Source organism: Salmo trutta, chromosome 13, assembly GCF_901001165.1.
Source record: "Salmo trutta chromosome 13, fSalTru1.1, whole genome shotgun sequence".
NCBI classification, from domain to species: domain Eukaryota; kingdom Metazoa; phylum Chordata; class Actinopteri; order Salmoniformes; family Salmonidae; genus Salmo; species Salmo trutta.
This window is the reverse complement of record NC_042969.1, coordinates 49,492,698-49,516,403: the sequence shown is the minus strand read 5'-3', so window position 1 is coordinate 49,516,403 and position 23,706 is coordinate 49,492,698. Positions and strand designations below refer to the sequence as shown.

The 23,706-nt window shown below is 43.7% G+C and overlaps 1 protein-coding gene across 2 annotated transcripts in view; it reads right to left on the bottom strand.

Moving 5' to 3' along the window:
• The window catches only part of sipa1l3 (signal-induced proliferation-associated 1 like 3), a 102,419-nt gene extending 79,203 nt beyond the window's left edge, over window positions 1–23,216 (bottom strand). For both annotated transcript variants that reach the window (XM_029772367.1, XM_029772368.1), the window contains exon 1: window positions 23,000–23,216. The gene's annotated coding sequence lies outside the window, so the exon portion shown is untranslated. The remainder of the gene's footprint in view (window positions 1–22,999) is intronic.
• Window positions 23,217–23,706: the final 490 nt, after the last annotated feature.

Here is a 23,706-nt window from a genome sequence, read left to right as displayed (position 1 = left end):
GTGAAGAGCACAGGGCGCCAGTGGCGAATTTGCCAATCTTGGTGTTCTCTGGCAAATGCCAAACGTCCTGCACGGTGTTGGGCTGTAAGCACAACCCCCACCTGTGGACGTCGGGCCCTCATACCACCCTCATGGAGTCTGTTTCTGACCGTTTGAGCAGACACATGCACATTTGTGGCCTGCTGGAGGTAATTTTGCAGGGCTCTGGCAGTGCTTCTCCTGCTCCTCCTTGCACAAAGGCGGAGGTAGCGGTCCTGCTGCTGGGTTGTTGCCCTCCTACGGCCTCCTCCACGTCTCCTGATGTACTGGCCTGTCTCCTGGTAGCGCCTCCATGCTCTGGACACTACGCTGACAGACACAGCAAACCTTCTTGCCACAGCTCGCATTGATGTGCCATCCTGGATGAGCTGCACTACCTGAGCCACTTGTGTGGGTTGTAGACTCCATCTCATGCTACCACTAGAGTGAAAGCACCGCCAGCATTCAAAAGTGACCAAAACATCAGCCAGGAAGCATAGGAACTGAGAAGTGGTCTGTGGTCCCCACCTGCTGAACCACTCCTTTATTGGGGGTGTCTGCTAATTGCCTATAATTTCCACCTGTTGTCTATTCCATTTGCACAACAGCATGTGACATTTCTTGTCAATCAGTGTTGCTTCCTAAGTGGACAGTTTGATTTCACAGAAGTGTGATTGACTTGGAGTTACATTGTGTTGTTTAAGTGTTCCCTTTATTTTTTTTGAGCAATATATATATGGCCGTATATATATATATATACGGCCATTTCCAGAGGAAGGGTAACAGCTGCCGCAAAGGGACAGTACACTAGAGAGAAAAGCCTCACTTTGGGAAAAGAATGAAAGAAAATCCATCTCTCACTCCCATTTCTCTCTCAAAGACATTTGCCAGTTTGTTTGTTCTCACGCCAGAAGGCAGTCACTCACAAAAGCCAATATTGACTGTGGGCAGCCTGGGCTCAGCCTCTGTGCTTCTAGACCACATCACCTTGGACTCCAACTCAAAAGGCTGGATCCAGTGTCCAAAGCCACAGTGCAACCACTCCAGCCTGTTACTCTGTGTAGAACAAAAATCACTGCTATGGCAGGACCGCCCCAAATCCTTTTAGCTTAACTGCGAGTTCCATGTTTCTTTAAATAGAGACAGCCCTGGGTGTTAGCAGCAAGGTGAAAATTCCAAAGAGCTTAATCCCTATTCAGTCCTTGCAGAGCTAGGGTTGGGGAAGATCTGAAATTGGGCATTAGTTCTAGGTATGGTGAAGATGCCATGGCATAGAGACCCCAGATGATAATAGGGTCTGTCTGGACAGTCCATCCCTGAGGTAGCCAGCACCAGGCCATATGTCTTGCCAACAGACCAATGCTGTGCCATCCCAACCTGGAGCAACAGACATGGCAATGACGCAGGTCCCAGTACGACTATAGCACACCGCGGCCCATATACTAACTTAGCTCTAACGTAGCTCTTTCGCTTCTATCGCTCGGCTCAGTGTTACAAATTGGTGTAAGAGGTCATCTGAGGAAAAGCTGACAAACGTTCACGCCTGCCCGATCCCTTTCAGTCCGTAGAATGTTACGCTGTCCACTGTGCTCTCTCCCCAAGCCCCACTTTCAAAAATGTTTTGGCATGACTAAACAAGCAGTCACAACTTCACCAAGCCTTTCTCACACAAGCAGGGCAAACCCCTTTGTACCAGTAAATCTCGCCCTTGTTCCCAGTCTCTCGCGCGCCCTTTCTCCCGATCTTTCCCTCTCTCCTGTCAGATTATCCCTGGTCGGGCTTGTTACGTGCTCCTCATTAGCGTCGGTGGGAGTGGAGACGAGAGAGGGAGCCGAGATCGACGTGGAGAAAGACAGAGCGATATGAAGCACATCCCGGGCTGCTCGGGAAACAGGTCAGACCCGGATTCTGGCGTGACTCTGCAGAGGAGCCGTGCTACGCCACGCTGAGACGTAACCCACAGTGACAGGCCCTTGCTACTGAAATCGCCCCTCCAAGCCTCTGCTCCTTCCATCAGATCTCCACTGTGAGCACCCCACACCCACAATGTCAGATTGGGCTATCAACGCTGGGTTGGGTAGGCCAACTTCTTTGGCAATAATCATAGGCAGTCCTAACAATGTGTGCGCGGTTCAGTTTGTGTACAGCACTACCACTCGTTACCATGGCAGCCGTCTAAATACAACAACAACAAAAATAGAACGCAAAGAACGTTGTGGAACGAGCATGTATTTATTAACTGTGAGCCCAGCACAGCGAGGAAAACAGACACACAGCGGTAAAACCCAGTGGAGAGATGAGGCTGGGGCTCCACGCTGTATACTGGCGCCCAGGGCAGATGCCCTGCAGGGTCCAGAGTAAATAAACACGTCTGCCTGCCTGTTTGTGTAGAACAACCCAACGGGGGGGGCTCACTCCGAACCACATCAGGGCTCTTCACTAGTGTGTTTACGACCAGGAAACAACCAGACGAGCTGTGCACATAACATACGACGAACACACTCACAAACAACGCACACAAACTAACTAAAAAGGAAGTTAGACAAGAGCACATCGGTAAGCAAAAACCCGTTGGCTTGAGGATTAAAAGCACTAAGCTAGGCGTTTTGGCAGGAGCCCCCCCGAGTGTTAAATCAGACCCCTCGCTTCATAATCTCTCTGCTCTTGCCCTCCTCCTCTGTGTCTGCCAGGCCTTACCCTAAGAGTCCAGTGAAGCAGTGCAACTAACAGGGGGCCCGGTTTCAATTAATTATGTGTAAAGACACCTAGACACACACACACACACACGGGCACAACTGCCTAACACAGAAGTGTTACGGGTTTTACTAGGGCCTGCTCTTCCTCTCTCACACCTAACCTAATGTGTGAAAGCTGGGCAAGGTCTGGCCCGGTGGAGACCTTCACCCTTCCCAGTCTGCCTGTTCCCAGTCCCAGGGACCAGAGTTATGCAGACTGTGTACCGTTCTACTTGTGTGTTGTCATCACTGGGTCCACACTCTGTGCCCACGCAGCTCCCAATGCGAAACACACACACACACACACACACACACACACACACACACACACACACACACACTGTACAGACACACCAACTTAGTCCATCACACATTTGTCTTCAAAGACTATTACACAACACAGACATCTCTTCTGCTGTTGCTAAAACAGCTTGGCAACATGAGGATATAGTGTAACTGTAGTACTGCTTCACAGCTGCCTTGGTTCCATGACCAAAACCCCTGAGCACAACGCAGCAGCCTGGGCTGGCCTGCCAAAGCAAGGCAAACTGAGTGCAGTAGCACTATTGAGACTGAACAGAATCACTAGAACAAAAAAAAAAAAGACACTTTACAAACGGAATCTAAAGCGAGATACGAAGATTGCAGCATGGGTATTAAACCAAGCAAACGGCGTTAAACCAAGCAAACGGCGTTAAACCAAGCAAACGGCGTTAAACCAAGCAAACGGCGTTAACCTCTCTGGCGCATGTGGGACGAACTCGTCCCACCTACGTAACAGCCACTGAAATCCAGTGGCGCGATTTTTGAGTCGTTAGAAATACTATTACTTCAATTTCTCAAACATGACTATTTTACAGCTATTTAAAGACAAGAATCTCGTTAATCTAACCACACTGTCCGATTTCAAAAAGGCTTTACAACGAAAGCAAAACATTAGATTATGTCAGCAGAGTGCCCAGCCAGAAATAATCAGACACCCATTTTCAAGCTAGCATATCATGTCACATAAACCCAAACCACAGCTAAATGCAGCACTAACCTTTTATGATCTTCATCAGATGACACACCTAGGACATTGTGTTATACAATACATGCATGTCTGTTCAATCAAGTTCATATTTATATCAAAAAACAGCTTTTTACATTAGCATGTGACGTTCAGAAAAAGCATAACCCCCGCAAACTTCCGGGGAATTTACTAACAGTTTGCTAAATTACTCACGATAAACGTTCACAAAAAGCATAACAATTATTTTAAGAATTATAGATACAGAACTCCTCTATGCACTCGATATGTCCGATTTTAAAATAGCTTTTCGGATGAAGCACATTTTGCAATAATCTAAGTACATAGCCCGGCATCACAGGGCTAGCTATTTAGACACCCACCCAGGTCAGCCTCCACCAAAATCACATTTCCTATAAGAAAAATGTTCTTACCTTGCTTGTTCTTCGTCAGAATACACTGCCAGGACTTCTACTTCAATAACAAATGTTGGTTTGGTCCCAAATAATCCATCGTTATATCCAAACAGCGACGTTTTGTTCGTGAGTTCTAGACACTATCAGAATGCTACATCACGGTCTCGCGCATGGCGCATTGGCGTGACAAAAAATGTCTAAATATTCCATTACCGTACTTCGAAGCATGTCAACCGCTGTTTAAAACCAATTTTTATGCCATTTATCTCGTAGAAAAGCGATAATATTCCGACCGGGAATATGCATTGAGCCTAAACAGCCGAATTAAATTTCTCCTCAGGAGCGAATCGTGCACGCGCCTCATTCAAAGGTCCTCTGATCCGCCACTTACCAAAGGCGATAATGTGTTTCAGCCTGAGGCTGCCTCGTCAACCTTCAGGTATTTCCCGGGTTCTGAGAGCCTATCGGAGCCCTGGGAATTGTCACGTTACAGCTAAGATCCTTACTTTTCAATAAACAGATGCAAGACGCACGACTCCTTGTCAGACAGGGTACTTCCTGCATGAAACCTTGTCAGGTTTTTGCCTGCCATAGGAGTTCTGTTATACTCACAGACACCATTCAAACAGTTTTAGAAAATTCAGAGTGTTTTCTATCCAAACCTGAACAATAATATGCATATTCTAGCTTCTGAGTTGGTGTAGGAGGCAGTTAAAAATGGGCACATATTTTTTCCAAAATTCTCAATACTGCCCCCTAGCCCAAACAGGTTAAACCAAGCAAACGGCGTTAAACCAAGCAAACGGCGTTAAACCAAGCAAACGGCGTTAAACCAAGCAAACGGCGTTAAACCAAGCAAACGGCGTTAAACCAAGCAAACGGCGTTAAACCAAGCAAACGGCGTTAAAAAAAAACACTCCCCGTGGCACAGCACAGCTTCAGCACAGTTACACACACAGATATACAAACTAGGCCTAGTGCACACACACACACACACACACACACCACTCCCTTATCCTGGCCAAGTGAACAGAGGCAGGTGGTGAGCTAAGGTCTATTCAGACAGTGTTATATAGGCAGTCTTTGGTAAAAAGATACGAGGAGCAAGGTGTGGCTTTTTCCAATGCAGAGCAGCATTGTGTGTGCGTGTACTTCTAGCTTTGTATGCTCTTACAAGGCCCTCTCTGGCAGGCTAATGTAGAGACAAAACTCCCACCCAGAGCTGTCAACACCTACCCTTCAGTATCCAAGGGTCGATGCCCCTTTAAAATGAAATGGTCCTCTCCGCAGCATGTGTTTCTAATACAGAGCAACCATCATTATTTATGGCTGCTTGTTGATTCTAAGCTAGCAGCATCAAAGAGAAGTTCCTTTCCTGCTAGAAACCCCCCCCCCCCCCCCCCACGGAGCCATCTCAGGCATCTCAGAAATGGAATTCGGTCAGTAATAGCCCGGTAAAGGTGTGTCCCTCTGACGCAATAAACCCGTTTCTTTAACCAAGGGTTTTCCGGCAGGCAGAACACAGATGCAGTGGGGGGACCATACAACTTGTCAGAGTATGCTCCACACTCACAAAGTTACCCAATACAGATGTAGAACATGTTAAGTTTAAAATATGGTGTGAGCCTACGGCGTGGTGGTGCCACATTCATGAGCACACAACACGCACTTGCAAAGACACACGTACGCGTCCCCGCTGAACAGACAACAGCATGTAGCCTGACCTCAGTGAAACCATTTGTCTAATGAGTGAGAAAAAGAGAATGAAGGGGGGGGCTAGAGAAAACAAGAGAAAGACACTGCCTAGAGGCAGGATGCCAACATTCCAGTAAAATCCAGACATGGGAACCACTGGAAAAACACAGAGTGTGTGTGTATATAAATGTTAATGTGTCCAAGGGTTTGCAAAAGAGAGAACTGCATGAAAGTAAATGTGAATGCACGCAAGTGTGTGCGAGTTCTAAGTGTCTGTGTAGAGTGAATTCATGCAACTTTGAAAGGGCAAAGCTGAGAGGATCATGCCTGAGTGGCGAGGACGGAGGACGCTGGGTGTAGGGCTGTAGCGGTGAACGGGTTACCGCCACACCGGTGGTCACGAGTCATGAAGGTAGTCAAATTCCACGTGACCGTTTAGTCACGGTAATTAGTCTTCTCCGAGCTCTTGATGCTGCAGCTGGTCATTAGTAGCCTACCAAACTTGCTAACTGCCTGGTACGCAGGGCTCTATTGTCCCGCTCATCTCTCTGACATCAATGCAAATGTAACTTATCTAACACTTCGTGAGAGCCCATGAGATCATGTTGCGCAACATTTCTATAGACTATGCGATTGCGCAAGAAAACAGAGTGATGGCCTCTACTAAAAAGAGGATCCCATCAGCTTTCTATAGGTTAGGCCTACTACATTTTTTTTTTAGGGTGCATTATGGCCACACAAAGGGGATGCCGCCGTGAAATTCTACGCTCATCAAGTGCTTGTCAAATTGTGAATGAGAGACTGATGTAGTGTGTACAACCTGCGCAAAAAACTAAGCAGAGCTCATGCCTTTCAAGCAACTGTTTTTAAATCATTAGAATCTCATCATGAAGCCTTACAATGTATTGAACATCTAAACATATAGCCCAATGTTTGTAGAACAACTAAAGTTACATTAACAACTCTAAATTAAGCATATAGGAGTACCTATTTCTTTGTTAACCTTTCAACACAGAATAGCCGCATCCCTCAAATCGTTTGGAGAAAATATCCTTTATTTTATTCAGCTTTGTTCAATTGAATCAGGGATGCAAACTGGTGAGGGCCCAAAAAGGTGACACTTTTTTTTGTTGCACTGAAACATGCAAAAACAATCCCTGCTAGGGGGAAACTAATTACACAACAAAGAATATGATATTGCAGTTAGCGATGACAGCCTTTATAATAGAACGCTTGTGACCACACATAAATATTACACTTGGGGAAAAAAACATCTTAAAGTAGAAACAGAATGAAACAAACAGGCATTCTATTTTTGCTGTATTATAGTGGCCACTATAGACATCGATCAAGTGCACAAGTCTACGTGTGCAAAAACAACATTCACTGAGTAAAGAAAATCCCCCCTCACTCACACACGTTTTACTGTCAAGTTCAACACAACAAAAACACTATGTTTGGGCTACACTGCTCATGTTTACATTGTACACTTTCTGCCTGTGGACATCTGTTCTACAACGTGCCAGCTAAGGTGAGAAAGAGGGAAAGTGTGTGGTGTTCCTTTCACCTCTATAGTGGCATCCATCTTAAGCCAGGCCCAACTCCAGCTACACTTGATCCCTGAATATACTTGTTTAACAAGCAAAGCATCATTTTCACCTAATTCTCTCATTCTGAAAATGAACTAATGTTTTCACAGTATGTGGTTAACAGATAGTGGTTAGCTCGTTAACATTTCACACAGATAGTCAGGGTCAAGTAAGCAACTAACGCGTTATAACTTGAGGAGCGGCAAGGAGTCGAATACCGGTAAATACTACAGCGAATTGGTTAGGTTACTAATGTTAGCTCATCTGATGTTGTAACGTCAGCTAGCTAACGTTAGCTGTCTGACTTTATTAGCCAGCTCATTTTCACACCATAAACATAAATGATTCGATCAGATGAGTTGGCTAATGTTGCTCAACATTTCTCTGGCTAGCTAACGGAGAATTCGATCCAGCTAGCTGCTGTAACTGACAAGCTGCCTTTCCAGAGAGCACGCTGATGCTGTAGCTAATAAGTTGGTTGTCTCTTCTTTCTTTAATCGCGTGCTGAGATGCATTCTGTTGTTATGTGAATGATTGAGCCTTGGATACAGCCAGTATTGCTCCAAACGTGCATCACTCATTCACTTACAGCCAGTAGTGATCCAACACCTCTCTTCCCGAATCACGTAGGTCACCTATTTTAGATTCAAAACGGCAAATTTTGCCTGAAAGGTGACTAGTTTGCATCCCTGTTGTATTCTTCATACTATAAAATAATGCCATGGAATTATAAGAAAATCTTGTCTGCTGAATGAACTAGTGTAGCCCACAGCCATTGGACATAGCCAGATCAGGACCTAACATAAGGACAACTCAGAGTATGCTATTCTGAAATAGACTACATTTTCTTCACATCATGCTTTAGATTGGTCTAAAATAAATACTGGATTTATTGTGAAGGTGTAGGCTATATTACATGGATTTATTAGACATTTTAAAATGCAGATGTTCCAAACGTCTGCATCAGTGGCTTGTAGGCTGTGTGTGGAATCCAGGGGATGCTAAATGTGTTTGTTAATTAATGGTCAATTACCGTGAGACCGCTGAAGAAATGTTGTGACCAGCCACATCCCTAGCTGAGTGTTTGTGATTCTGTAAGTGGGTCAAGCCCGCTTTATTTAGGGGTGGGGTAATGGAAGTGACCTTCAGAGTGTGTGTGTCACCTGGTTACTGTGATAGACAATACATGCACTGTGTTTGTCTGTGTCCTGTCCTCGCCCTTTTCAGAGTGCTCCCATTCAGCCCGATGGGAGGAGAGCCACTGAACTGCCCTGCTAAACCAAGCACACACCCTCTCCCTCTCAGGAGAAAAACGGGGAACGGACAACAGCACATTTCCTCTACTCACACACTCATTCAAGCCACTGACTTTTTCCTCTAGGGGTTTATTCACACTCTCTCCTCCTCCTCTTCCAATGTGTCTTTCATGTCAACAGTTACCATAGTTCATCTTTGTTTATTTGGCAAAAGAAGCTAAACTAAAAAGCACCCCATTTGTGGCCCAAGTCCAGCTTCTGTGACAGCATTCAATTCACAATGTTCCTTGCATTGTCTGCTGTGACAGGGATTGTTATGTTGGACCTCTCAAGTAGAGGTCTTCACGGGTCCAAAAAGTTGGACACAGTCCGAAATGGACCTGGGGCTTTCCCACCTGGATCCGATATGCATAAAATAGTGTTTCTTTACATAGAGACCCGTTCTGAACGTACCCGAGGATAACTAGACCAGTTCCGTATAGATCTGGTCAGATCCAGATCCGGTCAAGTCAGAGTGAGGGAAGCAGCAGAAGTCAATTTGTAAGCTTCTTTGTTAACCAGAGCTGATAAATCATGAGGGCGAGACACTAACAGGCAGAGGAGTGGCCTTGCGGTGTGTGTACTGTGAGTGAGTGACACGGGGTGCAAGGAGGAGGGAGGAGAGACAGCAACCAACCATAGACAAATTACCTAGCGATAACAAGCTAGAAGTTAATCATCCAACATGATTACGTACACTACATGACCAGAAGTGTGTGGACACCTGCTCGTCAAACATAACATCCCTTTTCTGCTATAACAGCCTCCACTCTTCTGGGAAGGCTTTCCACTTGATGTTGGAACTTGCTTCCATTCAGCCACGAGCATTAGTGAGGTCAAGCACTGATTTTGGGCGATTAGGCCAGGATCGCAGTCGGTGTTCCAACCCCAAAGGTGTTTGATGGGGTTGAGGCCAGGGCTCCGTCAAGTTCTTCCACACCAATCTCGACAAACCATTTCTGTATGGACCTCGCTTTGTGCATGGGGGCATGCTGAAACAGAAAATGACCTTCCCCAAACTGTTGCCATAAAGTTGGAAGCACAGAATTGTCTAGAATATCATTGTATGCCGTAGCGTTAAGATTTTCCTAGTCCGAACCATCAAAAAAAAGTCCCTGACCATTATTCCTCATCCACCAAAATGTACAGTTGGCACTCCGCATTCGGGTAGGTAGCGTTGTCCTGGCATCCGCCAAACCCAGATTCGTCCATCGGACAGCCAGATGGTGAAGCGTGATTCATCACTCCAGAGAACGAGGTTCCACTGTTCCAGAGTCCAATGGCTGTGAGCTTTACACCACTCCAGCCGACGTTTGATATTGTGCATGGTGATCTTAGGCTTGTGGGCGGCTACTCGGCCACGGAAACCCATTTCATGAAACTCACGACGAACGTTGCTTCCAGAGGCAGTTTGGAACTCTGGAGTGAGTGTTGCAACCAAGGGCAGATTATTTTTACACACTACACGGTTCAGCGGTCTCGTTCTGTGAGCTCGTGTGGCCTACCACTTCACGGCTGGGCGTTGTTCCTAGATGTTTCCACTTCACAATAACAGCACTTACAGTTGACCGGGGGCAGCTCTACCAGGGCAGAAATTTGACGAACGGACCATCCTATGATAGTGCCACGTTGAAAGTCACTGAGCTCTTCAGTAAGGCCATTCTATTGCCAATGTTTATCTCTGGAGATTGCATGGCTGTGTGCTATACATCTGTCAGCAACAGGTGTGGCTGAAATAACCGAATCCATCCATTTGAAGGGGTGTCCACATACTTTGTATATATAGTGTAGTACCTGTCTTGACCACATCAAACAGAGAAATAGTGTAGTACCTGTCTTGACTGCATCAAAACCTGGGGCGGCAGGTAGCCTAGTGGTTAGAGCGTTGGATTTGTAGCCGTTAAGGTTGCAAGATTGAATCCCTGAGCTGACAAGGTAAAAATCTGTAGTTCTGCCCCTGAACAAGGCAGTTAACCTACTGTTCCTAGACAGTCATTATAAATAAGAATTTGTTCTTAACTGACTTGCCTAGTTAAATAAAGGAGAAGAAAAAAAAAAAGAAAAAACAGAGAAGCTAGTTAGCTAAGCTATTTGAGGCTGCATGCGCTTTCTACCTGTCCTACAGTTACCAATAACAACAACTCCATTCAGATTATTAAGTAGCAGCCTCTTGGTCGTTGTAGCATGTCCTTCTCATTTAACTTTGTAATTACATCTTCCATTGATTAGATGATCTCCTAACTTGCTTTGCCACACACGGAGGCACTATGACTGTAGTGCCGCTTTGATTGGCCAACAACAACAAGCTACACGCGCCACTCTGCATAGGCTATCCTCGTGGAGCAGCGGCGACATACTGCTCATGTTTTATCCACAACTCTGTCCATCGTTGTTGTAATCTACTACGAAGTTAAAATGTTCCCAAACTGGAGAGTTAAATGATGATGGAGGACCCTCCTATTCTGGTTTACCCCCCCTCACCCGCCATCATACAAAACTAGTTCCCGGCTGCACTTCACGAAAGGATAGTTTGAAATGTGCATAGGCTGTAGTCGTTTTAACGGAATAACCTACAGATCAGATTTAATCAACAGGCAATGGCATAAAACGCAGCGTAGGTATAGCCTATAGGCCTAGTGTATCTGTTTACATTGATGTATTCATTAAGGTTCACAGTGTGGACCCGAACCGAGGTCCCCGTTCGGTACGAATACGTGTACCGTTACACCCTTACTGTAGGGGCCGCTTTAGCCTCTGGGCTGGCTACAGACATCCTTTCCTCCGCCCTCCTCTCCGTCCCGCCACCTCGCCGTCTGGGTTTATTAGCCAATCCATCTCTCCCTCTCCCACGATGATAACAGGGTCTACTGTTCTAGAGAGAAAACACAACTTCCCTCACTCCATCACTCTCAGGCCCACTCCTAGGGGACAGGAACAAAAGGTGTCAACGGCACACAATTATTTCTCTCCTTCTCTCATACACATATTCACAGACATTTGTCATCATTAGAGTAGCGCCACTGGCCCAGAGAGACATGCACACGCACATCATTAGGAGAGACAACAGCCCCACCCGCCGAAACAACAAACAGCCTGCGTCTCGCTCAGAAACCCCCTTCTCTCTCCTGAACATACTATAGTATAACCACATAGCTATAGCAGCAGCTCCATCCCACCAAATCGGATTTTGAAAATGGGGAGGAAAAATGCACACACTGGTACAGTACCATAAAATCTGGCCAAATGGCATTCATGGAATGACCACATGCTACACCCACTTCACATTAAAACAATGACTCTACAGTTGAGACCGAATCTGAGCTGTGGGGAGGTGGACTGGACTGCACAAATGCATACAGGGTGGGAGGGACTTTCACATGCCTCTAGACACATTCCAGAGCAAAAGAGAGAGGGAGAGTGAAAATGAAGAATGAAAGCAGGGAAAAAATAAAGATGAGCAGATAGACACACAGACATGGGTGTGACTGGCCAGCTCCCAAAGGGAAACATCCTCAGAGATGGAGGAAGTGGAATTAAGCAAATGACCACAGCTTTCCTGGTGCTGTTGGGTTGTACCCATTCATCCATTCCAAAATGTTATCAATGCATATTTAAGCTGTCTTATTATATCCTGACCAAGTGGATTCTAGTCATGCCTACTGTCTGATTCATAGCGCCAGTCATCTCCCTGACCACACAGACCAGTACACACTCACTCACTTCCTGCTGAGCACACTCACTTCCTGTCCTGAAGCCGGACCTCCACTCACGCAATGGGAAGGGCCAGGGCAAGCAAGAGCCAAACAACTCATCTCCCAATGAAACACAGATGGAACCAAGCAAAGATCAGATGTCCTGTTGCCCTCTCTTCATCAAGTGAGCAAACCAGCATGCAAACACAGACACGCACACACGTCACTTCAACGCTCCTGAACACAATCCTGGGCAGCTCCATCATACGCTGTCAGTCATTCACTCAAGTAACCCGGTTGAAGCAGCTTTGCACTTCTCGAAGCTCTACCAATGAGTGACAGCATGATGATCCCGACCATGTGTGGGGTATACAAGTCTAATTTCGACCCCTCCTCAACACATAAAAGAGAGAGAGAATCTGCTGTTTCCTTTTCCCTTTATCCAGGAATTCCTCCTCTACTGAACATTTCACTCTCTGCGTGACAGGGCTCTTTGTGGAAGTCCCCTCACATCTTAACTCTCACACTGCCTTTTCCATTATGGCTCCATGTGCAAGAACACGGTTTGAGAGAACTAGAAACGGGTGAAATAAAGACAGCTAGGCTTGCTAGCGCTTCTCAGTGGAAACAGCAGAGGCAAATACAGAAGAAAATAAGAAAGTGAAGAACAACAAAGCAAGGGGCCTCAGTTGCACAACATATCCTAAGGGATTGGGGAAATGCGTTGCCTGGAGATCTGCATGCATGATTTGTTCCTCTACCTGTTCTATTGATTCGGCACAGCATCGGTTTCGAAATGTCAATGACCTAATTAGAACCAAGGAGGGTATAAGGGGTCAGAAATCAATTCATGTTAAAAACAGCACACCAGTAAGGTCTTAGGACATTTTAGCTTGACATTTGTTATTCCAGGCCTGGGCTATAGCTTTCTCTGACCGAGGTCACACCTACATGTTTGGCCTTGACTACAGCGTGAGAACTCTGAGATAACCTCAGGAGGCAGACCTATTCTTTCATGTGGCTCTTGGGGTGTGAAGATGTTTTTCCCAGTCTTACCGTATCTAACCAAACAACGCAGGGGTCGGGTTAATGCAGAATTCAGAGTTTCCCCGCGCAGAAATATCTTGCTGTGTTTTCTAAAACGCTTCTTATTACAATATCTGCTCAGATTAATTTTGTGCTTCTGTTGCCCTTTCTGCACTCAGATTTCACAAAGGGGAATTCGATCAGAAGGCAGCGCTCTGACTGTAGTTACTTTAGTTCGGTACTTTTCTCTGCGTCGCCTATTTTTCCTCGGGAAAATGAAAGATTGAAGGGAAATGTCATATTTATCATTTCCAGCACCACCCCAACATCAACATATGTGGAAATGGCACAATTCTATGTTTTGTAGAGAAAGATCAATCTTTTCAATGACATCAACCAATTAGTAGGCAATGCCTACTCACAATTGGTCAAAATCACAACAATCGCATGATGTCATTGGAAACGCTTCTCTATCTTTTTTTACTACAAAAACATAGAAATGTAAAATTTTCACATATGTTGATGTTGGAATGGTGCTAGCGATGATGAATATGAAGTAGAACAATTCTGAAGCAAAACATTAGGAAATGTATCTGACTTCATTCTTTCTATGATAAACATTCATTAGAAATATGATGTTCATGCATCGTTTTGGCAAAAACATTACTTGCTTTTTCATAAGTTAATTTACTGGTGTGGCTGCTAGCCAAATAGTGCTGCACTTCTGTTGTCATCTGATGAACAAAGCTATTTTCTGCCAATTGTGTTGCACTAATATACACTACATGACCAAGAGTATGTGGACATCTGCTCGTCGAACATCTCATTCCAAAATCATGGGTATTAATATACAGTTTGCCCTCCCTTTGCTGCTATAACAGCCTCCACTCTTCTGGTAAGATTTTCCACTAGATGTTGGAATATTGCCGCGGAGACTTGCTTCCATTCAGCCACAAGAGCATTAGTGAGGTCGGGCACTGATGTTAGAAGATTAGACCTGGCTCGCAGTCGGCGTTCATCCCAAAGGTGTTCTATGGGCATGATGTCAGGGCTCTGTGCAGGCCAGTCAATTTCTTCCACACCAATCTCAACAAACCATTTCTGTATGGGCCTCGCTTTTTTCACGGGGGCATTGCCATGCTGAAACAGGAAAAGGCCTTTCCCAAACTGTTGCCACAAAATTGGAAGCACAGAATCATCTCCAGAATGTCATTGTATGCTGTAGCATTAAGATTTCCCACTGGAACTAAGGGGCCTAGCCCAAACCATGAAAAACAGCTCCAGAGCATTACTCCTCCTCCTCCAAACTTTACAGTTGGCACTAAGTATTCTGGCAGGTAGCATTCTCCTGGCATCCGCCAAACCCAGATTTGTCCGTTGGACTGCCAGATGATGAAGCACGATTTCATCGCCCCCAGAGAATGTGTTTCCACTGCTCCAGAGTCCAATGGCGGCGAGCTTTACACCCCTCTAGCCAACGCTTGGCATTGTGCATGGTGATCTTAGGCTTGTGTGCTCCAGACAAACAGTTATTGTGCTGACGTTGCTTCCAGAGGCAGTTTGGAACTCGGTAGTGAGTGTGCAACCGAGGACAGACGATTTGTACACGCTACGTGCTTCAGCACCCGGCGGTCCCGTTCTGTGAGCTTGTCTGGACTACCAATTTGCAGCTGAGCCATTGTTGCTCCTAGATGTTTCCACTTCACAATAATAGCACTTACAGTTGACTGGGGCAGCACTATCAGGGCAGAAATTATACAAACGGACTTGTTGGAAAGGTGGCATCCTATGACAGTGCCACGTTGAAAGTCACTGAGCTCTTCAGTAGGGCTATTCTACTGCCAATGTTTGTCTATGGAGATTGCATGGCTGTGTGCTCAATTTTATACATCTGTCAGCAACGGGTGTGGCTGAAATAGCCAAAGCCACTCATTTGAAGGGGTGTCCACATACTTATGTATATATAGTGTATTTTCTGTGAAAAACTATAGCTGCATGCCCCTGATCACTCTATTGAAGCAAAATAATATAAAATATAACACATTAGCCATTATAACTTGTTTTTCAAACACTCCACAAATTTCTTGTTATACTTTAGTTTTGGTAAGTCAGTTAGGACATCTACTTTGTTCATGACAAGTAATTTTTCCAACAATTGTTTACAGACAGATTATTTCACTTATAATTCACTGTATCACAATTCAGTCAGAAGTTTACATGCACTAAGTTGACTGTGCCTTTAAACAGCTTGGAAAATTCCAGAAAATTATGTCATGGCTTTAGAAGCTTCTGATATGCTAATTGGCATCATTTGAGTCAATTGGAGGTGTACCTGTGGATGTATTTCAAGGCCTACCTTCAAACTCAGTGCCTCTTTGCTTGACATCATGGGAAAATCAAAAGAAATCAGCCAAGACCTCAGAAAAAGAATTGTAGACCTCCCCAAGTCTGGATCATCCTTAGGAGCAATTTCCAAACACCTGAAGGCACCACTTTCATCTGTACAAACAATAGTACGCAAGTATAAACACCATGGGACCATGCAGCCGTCATACCGCTCAGGAAGGAGATGCGTTCTGTCTCCTAGAGATGAACGTATTTTGGTGCGAAAAGTGCAAATCAATCCCAGAACAACAGCAAAGGACCATGTGAAGATGCTGGAGGAAACAGGTACAAAAGTATCTATATCCACAGTAAAGTGGATATAGATAGTATATCACAGTATATTTCACATTCTTAAAATAAAGTGGTCATCCTAACTGACCTAAGACAGGGAATTTTTACTAGGATTAAATGTCAGGAATTGTGAAAACCTGAGTTTAAATGTGGCTAAGGTGTATGTAAACTTCCGACTTCAACTGTTGTACAAGCCTATGGGAAAGAGTAGTTCTGGCCACGACGAAGGTTATATACCAATATACAATATACCGCAGCTAAGGGCTATGTCCAGGCACTATGTGTTGCGCATAAGAACAGCCCTTAGCCGTGGTATATTGGCCATATACCACACTCCCTCGGGCCTTATTGCTTAATTATTTGAATGCACAGAGATACCGTGACGAGATCCTGAGGCCCATTGTCGTGCCATTCATCCACCGCCATCACCTCATGTTTCAGCATGATAATGCACGGCCCAATGTTGCAAGGATCTGTACACAATTCCTGGATGCTGAAAATGTCCCAGTTCTTCCAAAGCCTGCATACTCACCAGACATGTCACCCATTGAGAATGTTTGGGATGCTCTGGATCGACGTCTACGACAGCGTGTCCCAGTTCCCGCCAAAATCCAGCAACATCATTGAAAAGGAGTGGGACAACATTCCACACTGCATGTCACACTGCATGAGGCAAAGGTGGTTACACCAGATACTGACTGGTTTTCTGATCCACGCCCCTACCTTTTTTGAAGGCATCTGTGACCAACAGATGCATATCTGCAATTCCAGTCATGTGAAATCCATAGATTAGGGCATAATGAACTTATTTAAATGGACTGATTTCCTTATATAAACTGTAATTCAGTAAAATCTTTAAAATGATTACATGGTGCATTTATATTTTGGTTCAGTATACATAAATATCTGTTAGGGTCCATTATCTGCTACATGGACTTATTGAATTGCAGGAAATCAGTCTCGCCGCCCACCCATTGCCAAACACCCTACCACACCCCTTTTCATGCAGAAAACCCCCTGTTGTAGAGACTTATAGCCCTAACAGCAACTTAATAAGTCCTATAACTCTGTTTAAAAGCTTTGTGGACAGTGGGCCATTTCTCCCTCTCTCAGTGCAGGGAGGACACTGTTCTGTGGCGAGGAAGGTCTACTCAACATCTGTGTTTATCCTCCAGCTAAAACCAACAGGCTATATTTACCCCAGTCAAACAGGCCTGGGGAAGCCTGCAGGGGAATAAACACTGGGTCTGGGAGAAGTGCTCGCTCTCCCTCCCTATCGAAAAGTGAATCTATAAACACCTCGGGGGTTCGTGCCTGAGGGAGTGAGGTTAGGGGATGATGTTTTATGACAGTAAAGGAGCCATAAAGTAGATCCTAATTTTAACGAACATCCTGCTCCTTTTTATATAACTCAAACTGTCATACATGCTGAGTCACAGACAGGCTTCAAGGGAGGCCGATACTTCAAAGAGATTCTGTGAGCAACACTGGTGCAGGTGGGTTAATGCCGATTGCATGCCATGTACTTATATTGTAAGATTACAACATCAATAGCAGATAAACACTATTTATTTACTCAGGATGTGAGCGATATGTGCTCAAATCAAAAACAATGCACAAACGTATGATGCTCTCTCCAGCATGATGTGGGCCAGATGGTAACCCTAGCCTGAGGCTGCTTCCTCCTCTCGGAGCTGTGATGCTACACTAATGAGCATGATGGATCAGTCTGTCTGCCGCATCCTATGTGAAGCTGTGCAGTACATTGTTTATTTCTATTAACCTTTATTTAACCAGGAAGTCCCCAGGGGTTAGGGAGAAACCTGGCAAGAAACAGTATAGATCTAAAATTACAAAACAGAGGGAGGACTACCCGTGTGGTGGTTAAGACTCAAACTGTGCTGTTGGAACTGAAAAATACTAAGTGGAAGACAAATAAATAAATCTATAGGGCTTGTATAGTCTACTTTTAGAGAAGACACCTGACACACAACCCATGTTCGATTCATTTTATGAAAATTGTTTTAACCCAACAGCTGAGTAACATGCTGACCACACCGCTCGCATCGGGTGCGCGAGTGTTGCAAAAATACATTTACACATACATGTTATTCAATCATTGCAGCGACTGCGAGCGTCTGCATGGCGCTAAAATAGAAGTTGGTTCTATTTGACGCTCAAGTCCTGCCTCTCAAATCTCCTCATTGGTTTTTCGAAGCATATACCCACGTGCCACCTCCTCATTGGTTTTTAGGAGCATATACCCACGTGCCACCTCCTCATTGGTTTTTAGGAGCATATACCCACATGCCACCTCCTCATTGGTTTTTAGGAGCATATACCCACATGCCACCTCCTCATTGGTTTTTAGGAGCATATACCCACGTGCCACCTCATTGGTTTTTAGGAGCATATACCCACGTGCCACCTCCTCATTGGTTTTTAGGAGCATATACCCACGTGGGTAATTTAAAAGATGAACTGACATCCACACTCCAGTCGGTTGTAGTAATGCACCATAAAGTTGGTTGCCAACCAACCATATAAAAGTCCAAAAAAGAAAAAGAAGCCTGTAGGAAGGAGGAGAGATGATGAGAAACAAATTCGGTTTCCAGTTTTATCTGTGGATGAATTGTCGGAGTAGAGGACCTTGTGCATTTCAGGCAAAGTAACAACCCAATGTTTATATCCCAGGACAAATTAGCTTGCAACACCAGGACAAATTAGCTAGCAACAACAAGCTAGCTAAATTGCCTTAAATGTTTAATGCTTTTCAAACCTGTCCTCAAATGAATATAATTGGTTCAGAGTTTGTTTTGATATTTCAACCTGCGTGTCCTAACCGCTTCTGGTGTGGGTGAACAAAAATCAACGTGCGAGTGATGCCGGCTTGGTCAACATGTAAGAGTGTACCCTTGAGACCAAGTTGAATCAGTGGTCTTTATCTTTAAAAACATATCGAGGTCGATGAGTCATCAATGAGAGGGGCGTGAATCATTACGTTTACAGGTTAGAATGCAACTGGGGTCACCCAGATACAATTCCCTTTGTATTTCAAAGTCTTTGTGCTAGAGGTCGACCGATTAATCGGAATGGCCGATTAATTAGGGTCGATTTCAAGTTTTCATAACAAATCGGTATTTTTGGACACCGATTAGCTGATTTAAAAAATATTTTATATATAAAAAAGACATGTACACCTTTATTTAACTAGGCAAGTCAGTTAAGAACACATTCTTATTTTCAATGACGGCCTAGGAGCGGTGGGTTAACTGCCTTGTTCAACGCTTTAACCACCTGCCTCACATTGCACTCCACGAGGAGCCTGCGTGGCAGGCTGACTACCTGTTACGCAAGGGCAGCAAAAAGCCAAGGTAACTTGCTAGCATTAAACTTATCTTATAAAAAAACAATCAATCTTAACATAATCACTAGTTAACTACACATGGTTGATGATATTACTAGTTTATCTACCGTGTCCTGCGTTGCATATAATCGATGCGGTGCCTGTTAATTTCTCATTGAATCACAGCCTACTTCAACAAACGGGTGATGATTTAATGATTTAACAAACGTTTTGTTTTCTAAATGATAGTTTCTGGATTCGACCATTTTAATGACCAAAGGCTCGTATTTCTGTGTGTTATGTTATAATTAAGTCTATGATTTGATAGAGCAGTCTGACTGAGTGATGGTAGGCACCAGCAGGCTTGTAAGCATTCATTCAAACAGCACTTTCGTGCATTTGCCAGCAGCTCTTCGCAATGCTTCAAGCATTGCGCTGTTTATGATTTCAAGCCTATCAACTCCCGAGATTAGGCTGGTGTAACCGATGTGAAATGGCTAGCTAGTTAGCGGGGTGCGCACTAATAGCATTTCAAACGTCACTCACTCTGATACTTGGAGTAGTTGTTCCCCTTGCTCTGCATGGGTAATGCTGCTTCGAGGGTGGCTGTTGTTGATGTGTTCCTGGTTCGAGCCCAGGTAGGAGCGAGGAGAGGGACGGAAGCTATACTGTTACACTGACAATACTAAAGTGCATATAAGAACATCCAATAGTCAAAGGTATATGAAATACAAATCGTATAGACAGAAATAGTCCTATAATTCCTATAATAACTACAACCTAAAATGTCTTACCTGGAAATATTGAAGACTCATGTTAAAAGGAACCACCAACTTTCATATGTTCTCATGTTCTGAGCAAGGAACTTAAACGTTAGCTTTCTTACATGGCACATATTGCACTTTTACTTCTCCAACACTTTTTGTGTTGCATTATTTAAACCGAATTGAACATGTTTCATTATTTATTTGAGGCTAAATTGATTTTATTGATGTATTATATTAAGTTAAAATAAGTGTTCATTCAGTATTGTTGTAATTGTCATTATCACAAATAAAAAATAAAAAAAATTGTCCGATTAATCGGTATCGCCTTTTTTTTGGTCCTCCAATAATCGGTATCGGTGTTGAAAAATCATAATCGGTCGACCTCTACTTTGTACTTTATTTATAATGTAAGCCTAATCATAGAGACAGCAAGAAACTACGGCATATTCATCGAGATCATTTTGAACTTTTCCTTATGGAACTACATTGGGAAGCACCACTACAGGATCCAAGTCACCACAGAGGATTAAAACATGCTGAGGATTTAAAACATGCTGCTTTTACATTATTTTTAAAAAGGCAAGCTTTTCTCTCCAGAGGTGATTTAAGTCAAATTATTTTAAAGCCGTACAGAAATGATAACTTTGAAAGGCAATAAAGGCTAAATAAACCAAAATAAAACGATCAAATTTAGCAATTCAGCAACTGACAACAATAACTAGTCATCTAAATAAATATCCCAAAACATGTAAATGGCATGATATTACATTTTAGGGAGTAAAACCCTCAGTGCATTTGACTGCAATGCATAACTTCACTTGTTGGACCCAAACAGTAGCCAAGGCTATGACCTAAGCATGATCAACCCTCCAGCAGGTCACCAACCACATGAGAATTCCATGAAGCAGTATCAACCTGGTCATAGCCTGCCCAACTGTTTCAATACTTTGATTCTCTGTTAACCAAACATAACTCCTCTTAGTTTAGGTTTTGATTCAAGAACTTTTGTCAAATATTTTGATCAAACATGAGACATTGATAGAAATTCCCTGATGGAAATTATCCACACCTAAGTGTTTGAATAAAACACTTCTATCTTTCAGTGATAGGCACCTGTAAAGTTGGAAGCAGCAGGGATGAATGAGGGGATCTGAAGTTGGAATTAGAGGCACCTGGTCGTGGTTATTCAACATTAACTGTGGTATTCAGAACTTCACAAGCACGCATTGCCTTTCTAATGTAATTTCCTTCAAATTAAGTGAATAGGCCCCTGAGGAAAATGCAGACGTGATTAGTGTAACATTAATGAGCTGATCTGAAACCCTCTGTTCTCAGAAGCAGGGAAGTTAGTGGACTTGACCTTTTATCGCCAGTACTGGCATTATCGTCATTCTATTAGTCACGGAGAGAAAGCAACCAAAATAAATTGTTAAGCGCGGTCATATCTATGCTGCCCCCTGTATGAAAGGTCTATCCTAATATTTGATGTGTTATTTCCTGCGGCATTCAGTGCACAGGCATTTGGACTAATATACGACATGTAGACGCTTCACCCCCCTTTCCCACTGCACTGCACGCACACCCACCAGATGACTTTGAACAAAGTAGATAACTTTGAATCAAGAGGATATTTTAACATCACACAAACTCCATTCCAGAGTTATGGGTATACTACAACTGCCTAACATAAGATTGGTCAGGTGGCAGAAACACCTGACCTTAACATGTCACAATGACAGCTTATCAGCGTTGACACTAATATGTACAAACAGGTCAGCATGGCTTGCTTAACTAGCATTCTGTTCAATGACAAACAAATATTGGAGAACTTTTGAGGTTTAAGTTTCTATGATTGAATTAAAAATCAGCAAGACCACTTATGAGGGCTTTAGTTAATAAAATGATCTAGCTAGCTAACTAGCTAGTTAGCATGCTAGCCAGAGTCACCCATACTAGGAACAACCATTTTCAGTGACCTAGTTAGTTAACTAGCTAGTTCGTAAGATTTTACCCATGAATCACAACACCAAAACATTGTCGTAGGCTGCCAAACACGAAACGTATCCCCTAAACACGTATCCCCCAACACAAATCCCCTACAGAAAACAGTGTTTACATGGAAACCTTTTTATGGGCAATTCAGTCAAAACTAAATAAACCCACATTAGCAACTTCCTACTGCAGCACTTTTCAAAATTCTAAACTCGTTCAAGCTAGCTGACTTAGTTACATTGCCAAATGTTGTTGCGTTTCACGTAACGAGACAATTGTTCCATTGTCTGGAACTTGTCATTTTACCACTGCAGCTTGGCCTTTACAAGTATGATTAAATCAAGTAGATATTACAAACCCGGAGTATGCTAAATACTATGCGCATGCGTATGTATAGACGGCGGACCAGGAAGGATCAGGCATTTTTTAGTTAACAAAACATTATTTCTGAGACCGATATAACATGTTTTTAACTAGTTAACGGAATAATATGGGTCTAGGTGAGACATATATCCACTGCGTGTTTAGATAGGTGCAACAACGATTGAAAAAGAACCAGTAGTATGCAAGTTGTTGGCTGCATAGCAGAAATGAAGTTATAGCTCTCGCTGGCCAGTTGCAAGTAGTGAGTAATGGTAGCGAACGTTACCTCGCTAGCTGACTCGCCACTTTTCAATGTTGTTGAGGAGCCCTAACTAATTACTCAAACTACTTTTGAAATACGACTTGGGAGTGTTTCTTACCTATCGACGTTCTCGCACTTTCGACGAACTTATATCCCTTTAGAAATCCCCAATCCTAGGAGAAACATTGATAGAAACAAGCAGTCCGCTATATTGTTCAATCTCGCTCGCAAACGTTACCAGGAATGCTCTCTCGGAGTCGGATCACAGAAGCCAGGCGAAACCACCGCGCTGCGCTAGCAAACGATCTCACGCCGCAATGCGCCTGTGCGAGCATGGTTGTTGTAGTACCGATAGTAACATGAAGGGCGGTATTCTACAACCATACATAGACGTGTTAGTATGTTCATTGCAAAAATGCAGTGAGTGCTGTTGCAATAATGTTTCGGGAAAAAACAACAGCGCTATTCAGAAATACGAAGTTATATTTTTCTGGTATAAGAGTTCCTAGCTACATTTGCCTGTAAATAATTTTTGCATCACGTTAATTGTCTATTTGGGGTTGTTGTTATAGAGTTGGAGCCTACTTATTAGTAAATAGCACAACCTTGTGGCAGTCAATTATAATCAAAGCATTTTTACACGTAAACACAAATAGTGGCATACAGCGTTTGACTATTTTATTTTGGACATGACCTGAAAACATAAATCCCATCATCTCCACTTTATATGCTTGCCAACCACTATGACGCAAAGGTGTCGTTTTACTATTAAGCTGCATTACATTATTTCTACGTCATAATACGCCAATTTTTCAAGGAAATATA